This window comes from Vipera berus (assembly GCF_964194415.1).
Source record: "Vipera berus genome assembly, chromosome: 1".
NCBI classification, from domain to species: domain Eukaryota; kingdom Metazoa; phylum Chordata; class Lepidosauria; order Squamata; family Viperidae; genus Vipera; species Vipera berus.
The window spans coordinates 334,458,605-334,484,257 of record NC_138202.1 but is presented as its reverse complement, the minus strand read 5'-3'; the positions used below and the strand labels follow the sequence as shown (position 1 = coordinate 334,484,257).

At 38.3% G+C, this 25,653-nt stretch overlaps 1 protein-coding gene across 4 annotated transcripts in view; it reads left to right on the top strand.

Annotated features, from left to right (window-relative positions):
- The window catches only part of NCOA1 (nuclear receptor coactivator 1), a 308,570-nt gene that overhangs the window by 12,144 nt on the left and 270,773 nt on the right, over positions 1-25,653 (top strand). The window contains exon 1 of one of the 4 annotated variants that reach the window (XM_081326950.1): positions 12,376-12,466. The exons of the other annotated variants lie outside the window; for them this stretch is intronic. The gene's annotated coding sequence lies outside the window, so the exon portion shown is untranslated. Of the gene's footprint in view, positions 1-12,375; positions 12,467-25,653 lie in introns of those variants that run through there. 4 annotated transcript variants of the gene reach the window in all.

The window sequence follows — 25,653 nt, the reverse complement described above, 5'->3', positions numbered from 1 at the left end:
TGAGGTGTTACCCCCCGTTGATAGGGCTCGCAACCTGGGCGTCCTCCTGGACTCACGGCTCAATTTTGAAGACCACATAGGAGCCGTGACCAGGGGGGCTTTTGCACAGGTTCGCCTGGTGCGCCAGTTGCGTCCCTATCTGGACCGAGACGCCCTACGCACAGTTACTCATGCGCTTGTTACCTCCCGTCTGGACTACTGTAACGCTCTCTACATGGGGCTGCCCTTGAAGACCACTCGGAGGCTTCAACTGGTGCAGAATGCGGCCGCGCGAGTTGTAATGTGGGTCTCCCGATACTCCCATGTAACACCTCTACTCCGCGAGCTGCATTGGCTTCCGGTTGCCCTCCGGGTGAAATTCAAGGTGCTGGTTATTACCTATAAAGCCCTACATGGCCTGGGTCCAGGCTATTTGAGGGAACACCTGCTGCCGGCATCAAATGCCCTTCGCCCAGTGCGCTCCCACAGGGAGGGTCTGCTCAGGGTGCCGCCGGTGAGAGATTGCCGGCGGGTGACACCCAGGGATAGGGCCTTCTCAGTGGGAGCGCCTGCCCTCTGGAACCAGCTGCCGGTGGAGCTGAGGACTGCCCCCGACCTCCGATCATTCCGCCGGGGCCTGAAGACCTGGCTCTTTGAGCTCTCGGGCCCAGGCTGAGGAGAAATTTTTAATTGGGGTTTTAAGTATACAGGGTCAATTTAATATTTTTTAATTTGGTTTTTTTTAACTTTTGTATGGTGGATTTTTTAATTTCCTGTAAACCGCCCTGAGTCCTCAGGGAATAGGGCGGTATATAAATGTAACTAAATAAATAAATAAATAATTATTAATCCTTTTAATTATCATTACAGAGAATTCAACTATCTCGAATATAGCAGAGAATGCTGAAAAAAATGGTCAAGTTCTTATTTCTAATCTAATAAATTGAGAATGTGTCAAACAATATAACTCACACTTTTTCTTAGCTCCTTATCATGAAGTTCCTTAGAAGAAATAAAAATGATTTTGCAATACTCATTAATTCTTATTGTTTATGGTTAATTGAAGCAGTTTATTTAAGGTTACCAGTGAGCCATGTGCATGATGCTAATATGTACTGTTTTCAGTGATGAATTTTGTCCTTAGGTCCAACTGAAGAGGAAGCTTAATCCATGGGCTTCCTATAAACTAGAATAGGTTCTTAGCTTCTTTAGATCTGGATTGATTTAAACTAGCCTTGGGATTTGGAGTGAGATTTTTTTGCAGAGAGGTCTGGACAAGATACAATTTTCTTCTTCTTCTCCCCTCCATGATTACAATAAATACACTCTTATGACTACTTGGAAGTAAATTCTACTGAGTACAGTTGGACCTATTATGATATAGAGAGTATTAACTGGGGTTTTAATTGTATTTTAATTGTAATTGGGGTTTTTAGTTCAAGGTTAGTGTAATCATTTTAATTGTTTTTAATTTTTGTAACTTGTGTATTGTTTTTAAAAAACCTTGTGAACCGCCCTGAGTCCTACGGGAGAAGGGCGGTATATAAGTCTAATAAATAAATAATAATAAATAAATAAATATATAGATGTATTGTATTTAAACTTAGTAAAATTGACCAGAATATATGGGATTTTTAAAATTCATATTTTTTTCCTATTTTACTCTCTCTTTATTGTATACTATAGGTAGGTGATGGACTACAACAGCTCTTGGGATTATAGATTTTTGTTCCAAGTATCAGAATCAATTATCTCCAAAAGTTAGGTATTGATTTAAAAGGCTTATCTAGCTTAATCTCTTTGATTAGAGAAAATATTTCTGCAGGCAACAGATAGAAATATTCCTAATATTATAAATTAGACAATAATTATATTAAGCAAGGAATCACTGTTCTCTCCAAAAGAATTTAATTATGTCTTTCTTCATCCTACATTTTCTGATTTTAAGAACTCTATTTGTCAGTCAGTAGCAATCTTATGAGAGAATTGCCTCTTTGGATGCTTTCCAGGAATGCAGAATGGCAGCTATTACCCTGCTAATCATAAGATCTGAGGGGAGAACACAAACAGATTATCTTCTTTTTACTGAGGAAAGTAGTGTAGCACTGTTGCAAGGGGGTGACGTACTTTCACAAATGAAGAAAAACTTCAAACCTAGGACTGTTTTGCTTCTGAATCTCAAACTAGGTAGGGTCTTTTTGAGCTAACTCCAGAATCTAATGAACCTCTGATTCATGTAATGTATGTGTGTTAGCAGAGTGTTATCTGGAGATATTAAGGACACTTTCCAGTCAGGATGATACTTCAAACATGGCTGACTACTGCTTCATGTTGTATAGAGAATAAAGAGTCAGTCTTGTTTTGATTTGTTTATTTTTTATACCACATGAAGAAGTCAGTCTTGTTTGAAGATACATATAGCAGAAAACAAATAGACATGCTGAGTATGTTTCACTTCCTTGATATCAGATTGGTATAGGACAGCATAAACAGAAGTAGTGTCCTTATGGAAATATTCTTTCATCCAAAATATACTTACGATCTCTTGAGTCCAACCAGCTATTGTTTTAATGTGTTGTATTTTTCTAACAGAATACAAGGTTTACTACAAATAGGTATAAATTCATTTTCAGAATTACATGTGAACCGAATGTAATTATGAGAATTGGTATGGGTGTACAGTAGTAGTCTTAAATATCATAGAAATGATACATAAACGTTATAGCCTGTCCCAAACCCTGGGGTCTGCCATTTCATTCAGCTTTTAAGTCAAAGACATTAGCTTAAAATGTGGATATGAACATTACTCTATAGATAAATCTTCCTTTAATAATAATGAGGTTTTGATTATATCCTGAAATTGAACAAACACCAAAAAATAGATGTTTTGGAAGAGACACACAACCATGAAACAGAAGAAACTATTAGTTTTTGCACATATGTAAAGCTTGCTAATACTTGTTGAACAGGCTCGACAACTACAAACGTCAGATGCCAATGTCCATGTATATTTTCTGTCGTATTCTATATTCCATTCCCTTGCTTTCTGTCACAGATTGAAGTGTTGACTTTCAAACTTTTCAGATTTGGAATTCAGTTTTAATCCTAAACTAAAAGATATTCCCATTTTTAACTATCATCTCAGTATATTTAAGTATGATCTCGTTTTTTGAAGTTTCCTTTTTTCTTTATCAACAAGCTGAGCATGGGGTTGCCTGGCATTAATTAAAAACCAATGGCTTGGGTGTGATGCTTAGACAAAGTAAGTTTCTTTGCCTTTCTATTGAAAACATCACCTAGGCTGCATATTTTGTAAAGCCTTTTCAACCTTTCACTTTGATGCTAAAATAAACTTCTCGTGTTCATAGGAAGCATGATAAGGACAAGGTAGCTTTATTTAATTTTCCGTACTTAGATCATTTGCCAAAGATAAGCTTTATAGAAGTTCCACATATGCAGGTAGTAGATGTGATTGATTTTCTCAAGAATGTACAAAAATGTTTAAATGTATAAATTAAGATTCTTCTTTCTTACTGCATATTAAAAAACAAATGTTTTTGTATTGAGAGCTGGATATGGAATTTCTAGACTATATGGAGGCTATATATTTTAAGGTCGTCGAAAAAAGTGCAGTCAAGGCAGAAACTAGGCTTTTTGAGAATAACACCCCCTTTTTTCTTACTACCATTTTTATGAGTTGATTCTTGCCATTCTTGTTCTTCTAAAAGTATTTTTAAATATAATAATTTTATCCTTTGCTCACTTTATAAAAACAATTTGCCTAATGTACACTTTGTCTGCATGGTGGTTCTTTCTGGGCAGAATACAATATTAAATGTGTACAATTTAAACATATAATAAAACCTCAAAGAGAATAAAATATATTGTGTATAAATATAAATATATGCTATCATTAAGTTCACAGTTCAAAAGTATCTATAATTTCAGATATTTTCATTCTATGATAATCTTTTATTTATCAATTATTTATTCAGTACACATATTCCAGTTTTCAATTTTTTTACTCTCTCTAGTATGCTAATTTTCATTTCAAGAGCTAATTTAACAGATAATGTTATCAGAAAAATCATGGACATTGATATTTTTGAGCGTCTTATAAATTGTTAAAAATAACATTCTATTTTAAAATATATTTAATATATACCCAATAAACTTACCAACACTTTCAAAACTCTCATATCACTAATGTTTATGAAATTTCTAAAATTTGACAATCTGTTTTAAGAAATCAGTATGATGGACCACAAAAACCCAAGCTAGGTTTTCTTTTAAAGCATACTGTATTTTTAATTTGATAGAAGAAAAATTATTAAATACATAGGAAATAATCATAGTGTGTTAAGTTTATGATTATGTAATGTTGATTGGTTTGTTATCTTGAGCCTATCCATTTTTTAAAAGTTTATGATTACATAATGTTAATTGGTTTGTTATCTTGAGCCTATCTATTTTTAAAAAGTGTGGCCCCTTGTCCACCCTGATTTATTAGTAGTAACATTACCCTTATCATTGCAGTGATATGCTTTCAATTTAAAGAGTCTTTGGAGAAAATAAGTATGAGCCATGGAACTGATCAAACAAAACAAACAAAAAAGCCACTATTCCTAAACTTTGTACATAAAATAAATGATTTAGAATTTTAGTTCAGCCAAAGCAATTTTATCAGTAGAGAATGGATCCGTATTATGACAAGAATGCTTGAATTTGTTTATAGAGTGGAGTACTTTCAAACAGTAGCTATTTGTGTACTGTAGTTATATGGAAAATTTTGTATATATGCTATAACTGAATTGTATTCTAAATCTTAAGAGAGAAAATGTCTAAGTCTTGAAAACATAATGAAATGATTACTAACTAGGAGAGTGCTGGGATTTTGGTAATCTAGGAAAAGAACAAGATGTCTGCTTCAGATTTTGACTGAATAGACTCATCTTCAAGTCTGTCTAACCTCAGCATGAATATGCCCTGGTAACTATTATTCTGTGTCATGTTCACATTGCTTTTATCTCATCTCCAAGTCTTAGTTGAACCAGCTTAAAGTAATACTTAGGTCTTCCATTTGTAAAGCAACATTTTTTCTCTTCTTGTGACATGCCTTTTGTCATAATTATGATTTGACATAATTCACTGATGTGATTAAAGATACAGTTAGGGATTGGAATCAGACTAGTTGCCTTCAGCCACTGGACACTACCATTTTGGCTTTGGTAGAAAAATAGAAAATGCTTTTGAAAGAGTACTACACCTTAGTTTGAAGAATAGAGCTAACAGTTTCTTATGAGAGCACTGGACCTATGCTACACAAAAGGGAAAAAGCAAAATGTTCTGCTAGCTGCTTCTGCTAACAAGAAGTTTAGTTTCCTGTATTTTTACTGGTTTTATTATGTTGGTGGGAGTTACTATTTTTGCCTGTTGACTCCATGCCTGTCAACAGGCTGCTTCAAGTTGCTACCTGCCACAGGGGCAGATCTGGACTTGCTGCTGGCACTGCTATTTCATTTCAGCATTAATCAAGGATGAAGCTAACTCATTATAGGTAGTCCTTGACATAGGACTGTAATAGAGCCTGCCATTATGGTTGTCTGTCATGCTTGTTGTAAAAAGGGATCAGTCACATAACTGATCCAATTTTATTACCTTTTTTGTGAAGGTCTTTAAGCAAACACCACAGTCCTTAAGTGAACACCATGGTCATTAAAGCAAACCAATGGTTCACTGTGGGTGCAGTTTTGCCAAAAACTTGAAGTAAGTGCCAGTTTTCAGCAAAACCTTTGTAAAACATGGTCATGTGACTACAGAATACTGCAAACAGCTATAAATACCGCTATGTTGTTGATCGCTTGACGTTCAGTCATGTAGAGGGGTCCCCAACCATTAGCACTTAAAATCCATGTCGTAAATCCCCTTTTTCAGGTCCATCATAACTTCAAACCGTTGCTAAATGGATAGTCATAAGTTCAGGACTGCCTATATTAAGTATTCCCTCCTACTTCATAGTGCACTGTACTCTTCACCAGCAACCATGGGTTTAGTTGGATATGGGTTTAGTGTTCTTTCAGAAGAGCACTAGATCCATGTTCAGAAATAATCCAGCTGCCATTACATTTCTTGTTAACTTGATGGGTTATGAAATACACCATTCAAAGCATCTTTTTTATTTTTCCAATCCTGCCTGGCCTCACAGTAGGGGAATTGATCACTGGTTGTTTTCCTGTTAGCAAGTGACACCTAGTGGGAGGAGAAACTAACCTGGGGCATTCATCAATCACTTTGTTCCACATTAAATAGTAAGGAAAATCAGCCTTATTACTGTGCCAAAATTGACTCAGCAATTGAGGCAGGAGATTTTATGGCAGATTACTTTTCATTGTTGTTTTCTCAAGACTGATAAATTTAAAATGGCCACATTTATTTTATGTATTTATTAAACATCTATACCGCCCATCTTGCTGAAGTGACTCACGCTGTGTCCAAGGTCTGTTCTTCTTCATTTAAAGCATCACTTTTAAAATAGGATCTTGAATTGATGGATATACGTATGTGCACTATTTATTATGTTTGCTTAATAATTTAGGATTTTTTTTAAAAAAAAGTTGACTCCTATTATTCTCCCCTCCCCCAAGCCACTTGCACTTTATCCTCACGGATAGTTTTTCCAGTGTATATGGTAAATTAGCAAATTGTCTAATTCCAGTTCTTTATCTCTCAGTTTAGTTTAACTATGCACACTTTAAATCAGAGGTGGCGAACTGTGACCCCCTTTATGACTTATGGACTTCAAGTCCCAGAATTCCTAAGCCAATTCTGGGAGTTGAAGTCCATAAGTCATAAAAGGGCCATAGTTCCCCATCCCTGTTTTAAATAGTCAGAGTAATTAACCAAGAATATTCAGAGTCCCAGTGGGTTGGAAGGTAGATAGGTGGTAGGAAGAAAGGTAACATTACAGTATTAAATGAATGTTTCCTGGTAAAGTCACGCACTATTAATTTTTTATACTGAAATCTCAAGTAAACATTATTGTTCAAATTACATGTCTTGTTAAATTTCTACTGTTGTAATTAGATTCCAGAGATATATGATGAACATTGATCAATTTGTCTCATTTTTCTGCATGATGATTAGCAATTGTTGCAGTGTTAAAGGAGGAAATGCAAATGCACCCTGGGATGGGAATGTAGTCAAGATATTTTATCAGTTTCCAATGTAATCTCACATTAGGTACACATAGGATTTCCCTCTGGAGAAAAAGCAGGCTGGAAAACTTTCACTAGTCTGTTGACATCACATTAAACATCCACTTAATATTTGGCCTTACTTAGTTACATAACAGTTTATAAATGTTTATTCAGAAGTCATACATATTAAATCCTGGTACATATTAACATAACATACTGCTCTTTAATTCTGATTTTGTTTAATTTTTCCTTTGAATAATGAATATTAAAAACATGCCTGATTAAATTTATATATTTATTATTAAAAAAAAGATTGCAAAAAAGAGCAGTTAAGAGATTTCCAGCAACTGAATGACTTTGCTCTCTTAATTCTGCTGTCATTCTGTGATGGGGAGCTTGGTTGTTCAATTGTGTTTTAGTGGGTGGTTTCAAATCCAGCTATTCTAAATGTTTCCTTAAAGATGAATTTTAATAGAAGATAGAAAACTATCAATGGGAAGAATCTGAGGACATGCTAAGGCATTTATAGTCATATGACTGTTTCAATTTCTGCTTCAAATTCTGGGGGCAGTAGATGGCTGAAAGCCAGTTTGGTGATGCAGTTAAGACACCAGATGAGAAACTAGGAGACTGAGTTCTAATCTCATCTTAAGCACAAAGCCAATTGGGTGACCTTGGGCCTGCAGTCTCAGCCCTAGGACTGACACTAGGACTGACAAAATGATTCCTGAAATTGTTGCCAAGAAAACTGCACAAAATAATCCAGGTAATTGCCAGGAGTCAACATTGAGTTGAAAGTGCGCACACACATGCATACATACACATATAATCTATATATGGGGCTGGTTAAAGCTAAGAGGAAAAGACATAGCCACATATAGCTATGTCTTTTCCTCTTGGCTGCACCCAATTTCATCTTAGCTTTAAGAGATTCCAATAACCCTATAGTCCAGTGTTTCTCAACCTTGGCAACTTTAACATGGGTGGACTTCTGGGAGTTGAAGTCCATCCATTTTAAAATTGCTGAGGTTGAGAAACACTGCTATACTTGGTCAACTGCAAGTATCTGGAAACAGTGCTGATAAATGATTAGGCAAAGGACTAAGAGTATATATCTTTCAAAAATATTTGAAAGATTTAATATGACAGCTATAATATTAACCTGAATTATTCTTATATCAGGGAAAAGGGCTGCATTTACCATCATTTGATAAAATTTACAGCTTTCTCCTCATAGGTTCAAGACAAGAAAAGATAGAGAATCTATTTGATAACCTATTTAGTGATTTGCAATAAATAGCTGAGTGTTTTCAACAGAGTGATTTAACCATAGCCATAACAAAAAAGATATTTTTTAAAAAAATTAGGAATAGGAATGAAGAAGAGTTAAATTGGGGTAGTGAATAGAGAGCTAATATGGATTACAATATATTTTTGAGCAGAGGTAGGTCATATTCTAATGTTGTTTGTAGCTGTGTCTTTCTTTTACACCTAGTTCTAGGCAGTGCACCTTGGGGATTTTAAGTAGATTGCACAATCTTAAATTTAGCACATGGTTGTTTATAGACTTAAACTCTATTATAAGCTTTGTAAGCTTCCTACATGTATGGATAATTCAGAGGTTGAGATTCAAGTGAAGAATCTAATACATAAGCATTACATCCACTATAAATGAGAAATTGAAGCCTAAACTTAATCAATCAATCAAAATATAGGAAATAGCCTTATCTTGGGGAACATCCTTCTAAGGAATTAAATAGCACCTATTAAGAACTTCATCATTAAGAAGGAAGCAAAGTACTAATAAAAACTAGGCTATTTTTTATCTCACCCTGTTGGAATTTTAGAAAAAATAAAAAAGAATTGCTTTGTTGCATTTTTGCTAGTGCTGGGGATGGTATTGTATCCAAAATTATTCTTTCTTGCTACTGTAGTCCTGCTGCAACTACTTCAAACAATAAACCCATTCTTTGTTGAGGACAACTAATTGTAACACTTGACCCTCCCTGAAGCAATTTTAGTTGCCCCTGGAATTCTGAACAACTATTAATCTAATTTAATTGAGGTTTCTGTAATGTATATTTAGTTCTTAAATTATGTCATCTAAATCCAGAAATTGAAATAAGTGAAGAGTAAGTTACCATTCATTACAAGGTATTAAAGATTGTGTGCACACAAACAGATATATTTGTGGCAATAGTGCATTCCTCTATTGATAGTGACATTCAAGGAAATGTTTAATTTGGCTATGGATGCATCAATAAAATGAAAACTGTAGTGACCACAAAACATTTTACAAACATAACATTAATTGCTGATTATGATAGACCAGTTTGGTTCTTATTAAATGTCTTATTAATGTACCTTTTCTCCCATTCATCTTGGAAAAATATAAAAATATGAAATCAAGATATCTTAACTTTACAGTGACTTGTGCTGGATACATTAATTTGGGGGATTTCGTACTGAAGGATGGTGATAATGTGGGAGGGGGCGGAAGGAAGATTTAAACCTTGGTTCTGTCAATCTGGAGTGAGCACTCCCTTATGTTACAATCCTCCAGGTGATTTAGGTGATTAAACTTGATCTACTTCTTACTACTCATGAGCGTGTCTTTAAATTTTTTGTATGCTGTAAAATTTTAAACATTTAAATATAATTACACCTTAATAGATCTAAAGAGCTAGTTTGATATAGTGGTTGAGGCATCAGGCTAGAAGTGAGTTCTAGTCTAGACACAAAGTCAGTTGGGTGTAGGAAATGACCAGGCAAAGCCTGAGAACAAAGTCAAATGCATCATTGGTCTGGAGTTCCTACAGTTTTGAAAGGGACCTAAATCCAGCCTCTTTGAAGTCTGTTGATTCTTATCTGGTGTCAATTTGCCTTGACCGTTAGTAGATCAGATTCTGATGTATAGATTGCATGGAATAAACTCACATTGCTTTTGAACTCTCTCCTGGTTCTTGGTTTCTTGTGCCTGACATCAGGTGACCTTGAGCCAGTCAATCTCTCTTAGCCCTAGGAAGGAAGCAGTGACAAACCACTTCTGGCAAAACCTTGCCAAGAAAATTGCAGGTGCTTGCCCATGTAGACTCCAAGAATGGGACACAATTGAATGGAAGGGGGAAAAAAGATAGATCTAAATAACAGGAGAAGATTGCAATTATTGGTGAGATACAAGAAAACTTTTTGGCTTAGTCAAATGGTAGGCATAACTACCCAACATTTCCACACATCCCTAAATCTATGTTTTTATTATCAAAGTTATGTTCCGTCCATCTTGTGGTTTGAGGTGACTGAGCAGCTCACAGTAAGATAAAGTACCAAACATCCAAACAATTATAAAAAAACAGATTAAAGTTAAACAATGTTCACTTATTCAGCAAGTGTAAGAAGTTTTTGCTCCAATATACAGAAGAAGCAAAACTAACAAAAAGCAACAGCAAATAAAATATTTTGCTGGTTTCCAAGAGATAAAAAAAAATCAAGGGGAAATACTGCTTAAGCTCCTAAAGGCAAAATGAAAGAAGGAAAGGTGTGAAGAGCCTAGAGCAGGGGTAGGCAGCCTCGTCTCTTTTATGACTCATGGACTTCAACTCCAGCTGTCTCAGGAATTCTGGGAGTTGAAGTCCATGAGTCATAAAAGAGACGAGGTTGCCTACCCCTGGCCTAGAGAAACTGAATCCCAGCTACTGTACTGCTGAGTCACGATAACAAATGGAATGCAGTGTTTTATGACTCCCTGAGCATTTTGCACTTTGTATCTTAAAAGGTGAAGGAATTTTAGCAAGCTGTTATCTGGTGAGATTTCCTGCAGTTTTGTATTTAAAAAGCAGCTAGTTTATTTTGATAGGGGTTGGAGATTATAAGTAGGTACTTTGCAAGAAATTAGGCATGAAGAAAACATTTGAATCCCATTGAAGCAAGTAAATGGTGTAGAAGTGGCGATAGGGCATATGTTTATGGGTCAACTTAAAAATGTTTAATAAGGAACAAAACATGCACATGGTAGCACATATTTCAAATTATAGAGAGGTGCATTTCCATCAAATACATTCTCATATGCAGTGCAGAATTAGTTGCTACTCTTGTCTTTCTGGTGTCTTTACTATTTCCTCTCCTTGGAGACTTATTATATAGAGCTGGAGTATTTGTAAAAGAAAGCAAATAAAGGCCTTAAATGGATTTGAGAGGAGTGTGGTGGCTAATGACTGCTGATAAGGCCATTTTCTATCATAATGTAAATACTGTGCAGAGTGTGTAATTAGTTTATATTACAGTAATTCTTTGAAGACTCACAGATATATTTACAAGCTGTAAGTAGAATTTCACATGCAGCTCAAACAGTGCTCAGTAATCAATTTTTTATACAGTACTTGGTCACTGAAGATAGAGCTTACAAGAAAGAGTTAAAACCTTATCTTCTAGCTAGAAGGCAGGACTTAAGATTTTTGTCTGTTTAATGGAAGAATCTCCTTTGTTTTGTTCTTATCTCTGCCTAGAACCAGAATTTTTCCCCTCGTATCAAATTTTAGTGTTCAGAATAAGAAAAACAATCAGAGATAGTGAAAGCAAAGCAGCATATGATTGAATACAACTTCAGCAGCTGTGCACTAGCTAAAAGGTGGACCACTTTGAGGCTGCTATGTGGTGGCAGAACTTTAGAGAAGCAGAAAAGCAAAGAAGCAGGCATCAAACTGGAGTCAGGAATGGATGAGCAGACAAGGATTCCACAGCAGATAAGGGGGTTGCTTGGAATTCATACTCTTTATGCTCCATGATGAACAATTTGCAGTTGTAACAACCTTCTAATGGTGTAGAACTATCATGGCAGATGGTAATCAGGAGACTTAGAATCTTTTCTCTCCCATATGAAATAGTTACCACGACTGCAAATTGCAAAGCAATTGGGGAAAGAATTATGATAGTACTGACTTAGGTGTCCCAGTGGCAGCCAGGCTAATCTCGACTTTGCCATCAGCAGGAACTCCAAGAACCGATCTGGTTTGAAGGCTGGAAAAAGTGTTGCAGCAGCACCTAGCAATCTTGGTTACTCTAAATCACCTTCAATTCCATTGGCAAAACGGTAGCAGGGAACTGAAGAACACCAGATCTAGAAGTATGTTGGAGAAGAGGAGATGGATTCTGAGAGAAACAGGAGAACTATGAACTACTAGCCTATTTGGACCCAATACAGTGCCTCAAGGACTAGAAGAGGAGCATGCCTCCATCAGGACTTCTCTGCTCATGTGAAATATGGGAATCCCAGCAAGCCTTCTTCCCACACTCTTGTGAGCAATGAATCTTCAGATCCAAAATATCTATAATCTTGAACCAACCCATGGAGCACAATAGCTATTTCATGTCTGATAGGAATAGGAGGAATCAGTTGCTCTAATTTCCAGATGTCCATCAAGTAGATGGCAATCTTCATCATCTGACTACTCAAACCACTGTTTGCACTGCAAAAAGGACTCTCTTTTCATAAAAGAAAGAGTAAAGGAAGAGAGAAGAATTTGTGAAGAGACTCAGGAAGAAGATGGATATCCATCTTGGTAGTATCAGAGGCAGAGGGCTGAAAGAATGAGAGAAAGGCCACTACTTCACTCCCAGGTTTTTCACTTATTAAGTGTGGAGCTCAGTCCCAGACATGCTCTAGTCCAGACATGTCAAACACAAGGCCCGGGGGCCAGATCCGGCCCGCAAAGTGGTTTCATGTGGCCCGCGAAGCCATCCTGGAAACAGTGAGGGAACGGCCTCCACTGCCTTGGCCCTGGCCCAGTGACCCTCCTTCTGTCAGAGACCCTCAGATCTGTCCGACTCCTGCCCAGGCCCCCATAGGCACCCTTGATGTGAACGATGTAGAGCTGGCCACGCCCACCCAGCAGGCCTTATGCACTCTAGCCACGCCCACCCAGTAGGCCATGCCCACCCAGTAGGCCACACCCACCAGGCCCCCTGAGGGCAACCGCAATGCTGATGCGGCCCTCAATGAAATTGAGTTTGACACCCCTGCTCTAGTCAGTTATTCCGAGGTATTGCAAGGTTTTGCTTAAGTATTTCCTTCATGTTGCAGCACAGACTTTAGTATGGCCTTTTCAGATTTCTTTACAGAGATAAGGAGCTGATGGAACTAGCCAAGCCCACAGCACCCTCTATGTTGGTGAACAGGATGTTATCTCTTATTCAGAAAGAACAGGAAGCGGCTGCATATGCCTAATATTGATAAAGGCAGTAGCAGCTCTGATTTCTAAATCGGTAATGCCAAGAGAGAAAGGAGACCTGGAGAGGCACTTATAAACCTAATCAAGATAGAACGGACATTATCTTCAAAGTAAGATGGTGAAGCAGCAACTTTGGGAATCAGGGATGCAGCTTGTTTCTACATTATCTTCATACAAGTGTTCACATGGGATCTTTTATCACAGGGGTGTCAAACTTCCAGCCTGTGGCCGGACGTGTCATGACGAAACTGCGCCCACCTCATTGCCTGCAATGGGGAAAAAGCTCCAATACGTTGTGCGACATCACATGCGTCATGAGTTTGACATGTCTGTTTTACCAGAACCCCACAAAGAGGCCAAATGCCTAAGATAAAGTGTCACTGAACTAGTTATAGCAGCAGAGTTCATGGCAACCATGTTTATGGAGTGCTTACATTTTTGAATCATATCTATGGCGGGCACAGGGTATTACTACTCAGGCAGTGGGAGACAGGCCACTAATCAAGAACAGTCTCACAACAAAGTCATTCTTGGGGAAGAATCTATTTGAGAAATCAACTCAATCTTAGTCGAAAGCAAGGATGAAAAAAAAAATCCTCGTCCTGACCCCTAAAGAAAGAATGTAAAAAAACATCTTTGTTCTTTTGCTCTAGAGAATGCATCCTAACTTTTTGGCCTCTCAAATTAATGCCACTACCACCCAGGTGGAATGATACTTCCAAAATTTTTGTGCACCTGGAACACACACACAAGGACAGATGGGTGTTGGAGATGGTTTGGTGTAAATTTGCTCTAGAGTTCGTAGGGACACTAAAACATCCAGGGGAAGCCAGTTACAGTTTTCTCCATAAAGCCATTGATAAGCAGTTTGTATAAGCATAAATATGAACACTTTCACTGTAGTCCTGAAGTGTCCCATAAGGGCTGCCATTTAGAAGTACTTTGGGTCCTCAGACTGTCATAAAAGAGCCGAGGTTGCCTACCCTTGGTTTAGTGTATTGCATTTGTAGCTTTATTTTATTTTATATATTAATGATTTATAAGCTGCCCAAATGCTGGAGAGGTGCAGTTACAATAAATAGGCCAGCTTCCTAAGAAAAGTCAGTCAGAGGTTGCTCCCCATTCTCACTGGGCAAGCAGATGAGAAATGATAATTTGTTTTGGCTTTGGTCCTACTTTGAGAATCATTAATCTGGTTTAAACTTTCAATGCAGCTTTTCATTGCAGAGAAATCCCTCCAGGCACTCTTGGTTTGAGTAGATTGCTTTTTCTGCCAGAAAGTCAGGTGATCCGCTGTTGGTGGTGTCATTTATAGATGCATATTGAGGTTAAATTTCAATCTTTATTGCTGTGGTAGACAAATGTGCTATGTAACCTGAGTCAATAGTCCCTTCAAAGCAAAGCTGAACCAGTTGGGGCTCTTTGCAAGAAACTCCACAAAGGTGTGTGCAGCTGTGTCTTTGGAATGTAGAAATTACACTTTCTTTTGCCTTGGCCATTTAGGTACAAAAGTATTACTTCTCTGGATACAGATTCTTTATTAGTAGGTTTAAAATAGGGAAAGGCATATATTTAAGATTGAATGAGAGGTTGAAAATGGATCCCATAACCGATATTGAAATAAAAAAACCTGTTGGACTCAGAAGAGGAATGTGTTAATCAATCTTCATTTGGTTGTTGAAGGTTATGGTTGTGTTTTATAGGATAATGTAGTTGCATGCAATATGGTATGTACATTTGAAAACCAGCACAAATACCCTGGGGTAGAGGGCATATCCATTGAATAGTGGTATTTTCTTTTGTGTAATAAAGGATAGGCATGCACTATCATTGGCAGAGGGCAGAATGCTGCCATTTATAGTCAGTCTCTCATAGTCGTGGCATAACCGTTCGTTTTTTGTCTGCCTTTACAGTTTTCTGTATCTGTTTTTTCTGGTATTATTGGGTCCCCTTCTCTGTCACTGTTTTTCTTCATTAGGCAGAGAACCACCAATGAATCCTGGTATTCTAGCTCTTACAGGCTGCCATTGCTGTCCTATAAACACAAAGGAGAACTGAGCGAGTCAGCAAGTGGCAAAGAAGAACACTTATGGACTTGGTGGAGCCTATTAATGATGAACTTTTGTTGGCATGGGTCCGGGATACCTCGAGGACCACCTGCTGCCGGTGTCAACTCCCCTCCGCCCTGTGCGTGCCCACAGAGAGGGCCTCCTCAGGGTGCCTCCGGTCAGAGAATGCTGGCTGGTGGCCCCCAGGGGGAGGGCCTTCTCTGTGGGCGCACCGGCGTTATGGAACCAACTGCCGGTTGAGCTCCGGATGACATCGGACCTTCGCTCCTTCCGACGTGGGCTGAAGACCCACTTATTTTAAGTAGCTGGTCTGGCCTGATGGGGAACATTAGGGTTTTTTTTAATGGGTTTTTTACTGTTTTTATTGTTATTGTATTTTAATTGGGCATTTGTTTAATTTCTTTTTAATTTTTGTATTGTTATTTATATATGCCCTGTTAACCGCCCTGAGTCCTTCGGGAGAAGGGCGGTATAGAAATTGAATAAATAATAATAACAATAATAACAATAATAACAATAATAACAATAAATAACAATAAATAACAATAACAATAACAATAACAATAACAATAACAATAACAATAACAATAACAATAATAATGGCCTTGCCTGGCATAAGGGCTGATATTTTGCAAACTAATAAAGAGATAGCTTGCTTTTCTTGTTGATACTTCGGCATTTTTCAAGAGCAGAAAAATGCACTACTGAATGATAAAAAGCAGGGAACTAAACCTGTTGCACCAGTATCCTCATGAGACTTCGGCTGCCTGAAGTCAGGAATGACTGTTTTGTAGAAGCAGAAGGGGAATCTACTCCCAATACTGAAGCAACTTACTTCAAGACAGAAACCATTGTTTGCTAGATAGAAGCACTGTGCTCTCATTTCCCCCCTCTTGTATTTTGTAATTTGATAGTGTGTCATTCTGTTGCAATATAGCTTTTGAAAGAGATGGGGGTAGAATTTAATATGTTAATTACTGTTCATGTATTGGGAATCTCTCCTTTCCCTTGTGCCTCTCAAATAAACTCAGAGGCGCACAGAGATTAAATCCAAGTTTTCTCTGTGGAAATAGTTTCTTCTGATGGTTTCTTTCTCTGTCTTCCATTAGCAATATTATTGTTCATTTTTAAAGTCACATGTTGAAAAAACAATCACATTTGTTCTCAAGTGGACGATAATAATGATGACCATGGAGAGGCTGGGATGAGGGAACTGTTCCAACTCAATTTGATATAAGCTTTAAGCTAGAGGAGTGAATTCGATCCTGTGACCCCAGATGAGGTGGACAGGATCATGAGGAGACTGAGTTCCGCCACGTGTTTATTGGACCCGTGCCCCTCCTGGCTGGTATATGCAGCCCGGGAGGAGACACGAGGCTGGTTCCAGGCAGTAATAACTGCTTCCTTGAGGGAGGGTACCTTCCCTGCCGCCTTGAAGGAGGTGGTGGTGAGGCCCCTCCTCAAGAAGCCTGCCCTGGACCCAGCTATTTTGAACAACTATCGTCTAGTCTCCAACCTTCGCTTTCTGGCGAAGGTGGTTGAGAGCGTGGTGGCACTTCAGCTCCCTCTGTTCCTGGAGGAAACTGATTATCTGGACCCATACCAATCGGGCTTCAGGACCGGGTACAGCACGGAGACAGCATTGGTTGCGCTGGTGAATGATCTCTGCCGGGCTCGGGACAGGGGTTGTTCCTCTGTCCTAGTCCTATTAGACCTCTCAGCAGCTTTTGATACCATCGACCATGGTATCCTACTGCGGCGTCTCAGGGGGTTGGGAGTGGGGGGCACTGTTTTACAGTGGTTCTCCTCCTACCTCCTGGGCCGCTTGCAGTCGGTGTTGACGGGAGGGCAGAGGTCCGCCCCGAGGCCTCTCGTTTGTAGAGTTCCTCAGGGGTCGGTCCTCTCTCCCCTCTTGTTCAACATCTATATGAAGCCGCTGAGTGAGCTCATTCGTGGTTTCGGGGTGGGGTATCATCAGTATGCTGATGATACCCAGCTTTTTCTTTCCACCCCGAACCAACCCAGTGATGCCCTCGACATGATGTCCCGTTGCCTGGAAGCAGTCCGGGTTTGGATGGGGAGAAACAGGCTTCGTCTCAATCCTGCCAAGACTGAGTGGCTGTGCATACCGGCATCTCAGACTAACCAATCTTTTCCATTGTTAACTATGGGGGGTGAGGTGTTACCCCCCATTGATAGGGCCCGCAACTTGGGTGTCCTCCTGGATTCATGGCTCAGTTTGGAAGATCATATAGGAGCCATGGCCAGGGGGGCTTTTGCCCAGGTTCGCCTGGTGCGCCAGTTATGGCCCTATCTGGACCGAGATGCCCTACGCACAGTAACCCATGCGCTCGTGACCTCCCGGCTAGACTACTGCAATGCTCTCTATATGGGGCTGCCCCTGAGGACCACTCGGAGGCTTCAGCTGGTGCAGAATGCAGCCGTGCGAGTTGTGATGGGAGTCTCCCGATACTCCCATGTAACACCTCTTCTCCGCGAGCTGCATTGGCTTCCAGTTGCCCTCCGGGTGAGATTCAAGGTGCTGGTGATGACCTATAAAGCCCTAAATGGCATGGGTCCAGATTATCGAAGGGGGCACCTGCTGCCAGCGTCAATTTCCCATCGTCCTGTGCGCTCCCACAGGGAGGGCCTCCTCAGGGTACCGCCGGTCAAGGATTGCCAACGGGCGATCCACAGGGGGAGGGCGTTCTCTGTGGGCGCGCCTGCCCTATGGAATCAACTGCCAACGGAACTCCGGACTACCCCCGACCTTCGTTCATTTCGCCGGGACCTAAAAACCTGGCTCTTTGAGCTATCTGGTCTGGACTGAGGGGTTTAATGTTTTTAAATTGTGATTTAATTTTTGTGGCTAGACTTAATTTAATTTATTTTAATTTTATATTGGATTGTTTTTAAATTTTGCCTTGTAAACCGCCCTGAGGCCTTTGGGAATAGGGCGGTATATAAACCGAATAAATAAATAAATAAATAAATAAATAAATAAATAAATAAATCTCGCAATGTCACATGACGTGTTGCGATGTATCGTGACTTTTTTACCATTGCCGGCAATGGGGTGGGTGCGGGTTTGCTATGATGCATCTGGCCCATGGGCCGGCAGTTTGACACCCTTGCTTTAAGCCATTTATATGTTTTAAGCCATTTTAAGCCAGATAACGTGACCAGGACACTGTTTTGAATAGCAATAGCACTCAATAGCATTTAGACTTACTTACCACTTCACAGTGCTTTACAACCCTCTCTGAGTGGTTTACAGAGTCAGCATATTGCCCCCAACAATCTGGGTCCTCGTTTTACTGACCTTTACTGGAGGATGGAAGACTGAGTCAACCTTGAACTGGTGAGATTCAAACTGCCAAACTGTTGGCAATCGTTAGTCAATAGAATTAGCCTGCAGTACTAACCATTGTGCCACCATGGCTTTTGATTCAGTTAGATGTCCATTGAATTGCTGGCATAAAAGGAAACAAGGAAAAAAAAGAAAAGAGAATGGATAAAATTATGCACAGAGTGACATGCTTTTTAACATTTTTGCCATTAATAAATGCATAGAGTACCAAAAGGAGTTTTTTTATACTCATAGCACTAGATTTAGAATAAGTAAAGCAGCACTCTATGGCTTATGGTTAACTTATGGCATTAACTATCACCAGATAAGATGAAGACAACATAGCAAGCTTAGTTTAAAAACTTGTATTTTAAACTTGTGGTTTATTCCTAGCTGCTGTGAAAATGCAAGAATTTTCCTCCTTCATGTGCTGTGTGTGAACTTCTTTAGACATTTGATTGGTCATTGTGGGCTATCTATTGGTAGTGTAGGTGGCTACTCTTAATAGTAGCCACTGACTTACATGCCTAACTTATGTTACAATACAGGGTCATTATGACTTTGACTTTCTTCCTAAACCAATACGATAGATGAGTAATCAACTCTTTGTATATTGCGGCAATCTAGAGACTCCATGCCAGTGGGAATATCTACTTAGATCAATACAGCTGGTCAAAGTGACCTGTTCATTATAACTTTCTGTCCTTATAATCATATCAGATCTTGAAAACCTTAGGAGGAAGAGAACTACAGCCTGTGCCTGCAGACACAGGTATTTAGGAAATTAAATGTTCTGACCTTTCTTCTTAAAGTGGTTCTTGTGTCCATTTTGAACTTTTCCCTGGAATAAAATAAACATGTTGTATTCTATCAGGCTATGTATGGGTCAATACCATTTGTTTTAGAGTATTAGAGACATAGACCAAAAATGTTTAGGCATTTGGTTAGCTATATAATTGTTTGTAATAGTGTGGTATTTAATAAAGTGAAGAGAGTTTAACTAGTTAAAAGTTAACTGTAATAAGCAGCTGTGATCTAATTCTAATATTAAATCTAATATTACTGAGTTTCTGTTCACTGTATGTGGTCTTTTAAATCCTGTGAAAATAACACATGCTTTAGGTTTTTCTCCCCCATGAGAAAAGTAATCTTTGGGTGACCATCTTTTTTCATGCTGGTATGCTCATCTGTTAATATCTTTCTTGCCTCTAGCTTCCTTCTCATGATTCTACTCCTTTCTCATATCTCCTTTATCTCTGACCTCCCCCACAATAGGAAAAATAATGCATCTGCACTAAACAAAATTGCCTAAGGAATTCATTTATCTTCTCTTACAGTGCTCTGGAAGTAGAGGACAATAGCAGTAGAGACTTAGTTCCTTAAAATTATTACTTTATCCTGATTCTTGAGGACATACAGCACATTTTACCCCCCAAAATTTTCAGTGCTGAGATAAACTGAAATATTAAAGGAAGTTGTATGACTAGTTTATAAATAAAACTAATTAATTTATGAGGGTTAGGCTTGGTAAGAAGTGAATAAAGGATTAAAATTACCGTAAAGTATAAAATATTGGCATATTTCAAATAAAATTGATAGAAACTTGCAAGACAGAACTTTACATCATGATCATTTGAATTGGAAAAAACAATAAAGCAAAATTAAACCTTACTTAAATGGAAAGGATGAATATGCTTACCGTAGTTTTGCCTCCTTCATAAAATCTGGTTCTTTCTTTTGAGATTACCATACTGATTTTTTTGTTCCAGATTTTTTGGATCAGCTTTACTTTTATTACAATGTACTGTAATAGCAAAAAATGACTTTGCTCCCAACTTATCCAGGCAAAATGGTAACAGCTCCTGATAACAATTTTATTCTACATGCAAAATTTGATTGTGACCCCACAATTCAAGAACCTGTCCCCTGTAGAGCTGGGACCTGATTCCCACCATTCTGAAACTAAGGGATGATACTAAAAGCACACTGAACTGCTTAATAAACTTACTAATGGCTTTTTTGTTTTTGTTGGTTTAGAATTCATTAATATTTAAGAACTTAAGAATGATGTCAGCCAGGATACAGCTTGATTTATCTGTCATCAGCAGAGTAGATTACATTGTGCTGGGGAAAATTTCTACATTTATAGAGATCCCTGCTGATTTTCATTGATGAGTTACTGGAAAAATGAAGTTTAGAAATTCCCAGAAAGCATTTGATTACAATTATGGTATAGAAAAATGTACTTTTGTGGGAATTATTTTTGCCTTGGTTTATACCGTTTTGTGTTCTTAGATAGACTTGGCAACGTTGAATTGTTTCAATACTTAGAAAGCAGTGAAGGCGTTGGATTAGATCTAGAGAGTTAAACATAGACCTTCCCTATGAAATCTCTTTAACTGGCCTGGAACCCTATCTATCTCACAGAGTTGTTGGGGCGAAAACAAAGAGGGAGTACTAAGAAATAAAAAATATTTAGAATTTTGATATTCATGTTTTATTTATATTAAACTAGTAATGTGTTTGAGCTACAGTGCTATTTCATTTTTTAATTATAAATGTATAAATTGCTGCAGATTAGGCTAGGAGAGATATTGTTGGTAAGTGTGGAATATATATAATAAATAAAGTCCTGCCAAGCAAACAGCAACAAGTTGGCAGATAACCACAGATAGACACATTTAGAATTTTGAGGAAGAGTCATAAGCAGTATCACACAAAGGCTATTTGATACAGATACAGAGTAACAAGAGTTGGAAGGAACCTTGTAGGTCATCTAGTCCAATCCCCCACCCAAGCAGCAGACCCTACACCATTTCTGACAGATGGCAATCCAGTCTCTTTCTTCTTGAAAGCTTCCAGTAATGAAGCTCCCACAGCTTCTAAAGGCAATCTGTTCCATTGATTGAGTGTTCTCACTGTCAGAAAATTTCTCCTTATTTCTAGGTTGAATCTTTCTTTGATCAGTTTCCATTCGCTATTCCTTGTCTGGCCTTCAGGTGCTTTGGAAAATAGGTTAATCCCCTCCTCTCTGTGACAGTCCTTCAAATTTTGGAACACTGCTATCATGTCTCCCCTGGTCCTTCTCTTCACTAGACTAGCTATGCCCGGTTCCTGTAACCATTCTTCATAGGTTTTAGCTTCCAGTCCCCTCACCATCTTTGTTGCTCTTCTCTGTACTTTTTCTAGATTCTCAACATCTTTTTTATAGTGTGGTGGCCAAAACTGATACAAAACTGTATTCTAGGTGTCTTAGTAAGGCTTTATAGAATGATATTAGTACATCACGCAATCTTGATTGAATCCCTCTGTTGATGCAACTTAGGATTGCATTGGCTTTTTTGGCTGCTGCCATACACTGTTGACTCATATTTAATTGATTGTCCACTAAGATTCCAAGATCTCTCTCACAGTTACTGCTATTAAGCCTGGTTTCACCCAATCTATATGTGTACTTTTGTTTTTTCTTGCCTAAGTGTAAGACTTTACTTTTCTCTACACTGAATTTCATTTTGTTAGATAGGGCCCAGTGTTCAAGTCTGTCAAGATCCATCTAACAGAGTTCCTCTGGAGTCAACCCCAGTTTTCCACATATCTTGTTTCCAACTCCAAGCCTTCCCAAAAGCCAGACAGAGAAAATGTGAATAGTTTTGGATTGTTTTGTGCTTTGGGATTGATAAAATATTCCTTTCTTATTTTCCTTTGTTTTCCTGATGTCGTGAGGAATGTATCAAAGCCGATACTAGTTTTCACTATCCACCATCACCATATTGCTGATTTTGGTGCCTCAGCATTTCATTTTGAGGTGCTCATAGCCACCTGAAAGTAAAGTTATTTTTTGTTTTAAATGAATCTGTCGAGTAGTGATGCAGAAGGAAATATGCATTCACAAAAGTGTCGAGAGGCATCATATTGCTCACCATGAATATTGGTGGGTGATTAGGAAATATCTATAAATTAATTCACCTTGTTCAAGATTTATATTTTAGTTTTTGTTCTGTTGATGTCCAATACATCATTTGATTGCACAAATACCCCATTGTGAGCTGAAGCAACTTTACACACAAAGCATTCTTCTTGAACTCATTTATTTATGTCAATGAGCTAATCAGTTATTATCTAGAGTAGTTTTACAAAGATTTTGATTTCCTGAGCTCACATATCCCTTTATTTTTATATGAACTTCATTCTGCTTCTGCTTTTGCATTCACTTTGAGCTACAATATAGTACTGGGAGTACATTGTAGATTTGTCAGGCTTATGGGAAAATGGTGTTGCAGTCTGTGCTGTTATTATAATTGGGATGGCTTCTAATGATGCCAGGAACGGAAAATAATTATGGTATTAAAGCCCATTTATAATCACTGAAGCCAGCCAACCATCCCTGTCCATCAAAAAGTATTTCCCCAGGTTTGTTTGGATCTATATAACAGTGGCCTGAATGTTTCTGGGGTGGATATTGCTGAGGCATTAAAATGCACATGGAATTACAGCATGATGTGTGAAGATGGTCCTCTGGAAAATTGACATCTGGGTGAGCAGGGCACTACAGGTAGAGATCAAAGCAGAAGTGGCCTTTCAGTGGGGAAAGGAACAATTGAGCATGTGGCACAGTTGAGGCAAAAAACTAGAGACAAGAAGCACTGGATATCAATTAATCTTTGCTTGCCTGAAGAGAGATGTTTAAGATAGAGACAGGCAGCTTTTAGCACATTGTGTTTTTGGAGGACAAAGACTAAATTGGATAGAGTGATGGCGCAGAGTGGACAGAGCCAGCATTTTACGGATTTTGCTCTCAATTGGGGATGGTTTTCCTTTTAAAATAATCTTGCTTCAAAACAGTGGGAAACTAGACCAGTGATTTTTTTGGTAATTGTAATTGGAAGATAGCCTGGGAACTGCAGAATGGAGTGCTGGAGGTTTTAGTCCTGAGGTTTCAGATTTGGGCAAACAGCACTTGTCTTTGACATGACTTGAAGAGGTTTAATGTTGGCTGGCCATAACAAGGAAGAGATGTAATTTTGAGAACAGATCATAAATCACTTTTACCAAGTGCTGTTGTAACTTTGAACTATTATTAAATAAATGGCCATAACTTAACGACTACCTGTATGGGTCTATGACAATTCGCCATGGCCAACTTGCCATGGCCAACTCGCCACAGGACAACTCAACACAGGACAACTCGTTGCTGGACAAAAGTTACACCAATAACAAAGAAATGGTGGAAAAGGAGGGATAGAATGAAATGTGATCGACAAAAATTAATTATTTTTTAAATTTATTTTAAATAATTAAATAGAATTGTTAAATTGTTCCGCAGTGAGTTGTCGAATGGCAAGTTGGCTGTGGTGAGTTGTCCCACAGTAAGTAGGCTATGGTGAGTTGGCTATGGCAAGTTGGCCATGGCAAGTTGGCTGCAGCAAGTTGGCTGTGGCAAGTTGTCCCATTCCCCTACCTGTATGTATGTATTATGATGTATTATTATTGATGTTGTTTTAATTGTTGGTTGGGAACTGCCCAGAGTTTGACATAAGATGGGGGTGGCTATATAATTGTTTTAAATAAATAAAATGTTTGCATGTAAACATTCATTATACCTGTTAAAAATATATTTCTTTCAAATAATTGATCAGTATTTTTGGAGATCATTTGTAAATATAAGATGGTAACAGCAAGATTCCCTATTAAAAAACTGATGGTTCTGTGCTTTTTAGTTGACTGTACCCCAGCTTCCTTATGATACTTTATGACTGTAATAAATATTCTATGGAAATCTTCTTGCTTTTGAAAATAGGTGGCTTAACTTTTCTATATACCTAAGATTAGGGAGAAGTGAGTGCAGGAAGATTTTTCAGAGTTTACTCTTTGTTAAGAATATGGTCTAGCAAGACGTATATAGTATAGGGTTCCCTGCTGAAATAGGGGATTGAATTAGAAAACCTCCAAGATCCCTTCCAACCCTGTTATTAAGAAATCTCTTAATCCAGGTAATAGTTTAAAGTGCATTTTGCAGGTTTGCCAGTCTCTTTTGAGCTGTAACATAGTTTAAAGTTTTCTCCCATGGAGCACTGTCTAAAGCTCTAATTGTGTCACAACTTTTACTTCTGTGTCCTATAATCTCTGTTTATGGATCACATGACACGCTCTTTGCAAGGTAGGTTCAGCATACTGTGTTAAGGAAACGTACACGAAATGGACTAGCAATATAGAGCAGTGTTCCTTAAACTTTTTAAAGACGTTCACTGCTTGTTGGGAAATGGCCCAGTTTTAAGCTATTTCTTAGCTTGTTTTAGAATCACACACTGTTAAATGAAGGAATTTGTTGAGAGCTGCATTTTGCTATTTTTTTTAAATGCTTAGCATTCTCAATTTAGCTTTGCTATTGAAAAGGTGAGGGTTGGAAGGAAATAAGTAGTTAAAATAATAACTTTCTCATATGTTTGATATCACTGATTTGTTAGCATATTTTTAAAATGTACAGTATTAAGAGGCTGAAACAATTAGCATCTTGTTTGGGTTTTGTTTTAGCTATTCCTGTTTCTCTCCTATGATCTACTTTCTGTACTTTCCTGATATATTGACTACCGTAGTTTCCGGCGTATAAGACTACTTTTTAACCCATGAAAATCTTCTCAAAAGTCAGGGGTCGTCTTATATGCCGGGTGCTGAAAATTTAGGGACAGGGCTGGCTGGAAAACCTGGAGCGGATCTCCCATTTAGTCTGCGTAGGGAAAGCGGGACCAATTGGAGAAGAAGCTGCAGTCTGTGATTTTTACAGGCTGGGGTCTGGGTGTCTTTCCTTCTAAAGTTGAAGAGCAGCTGTAGTATATCCC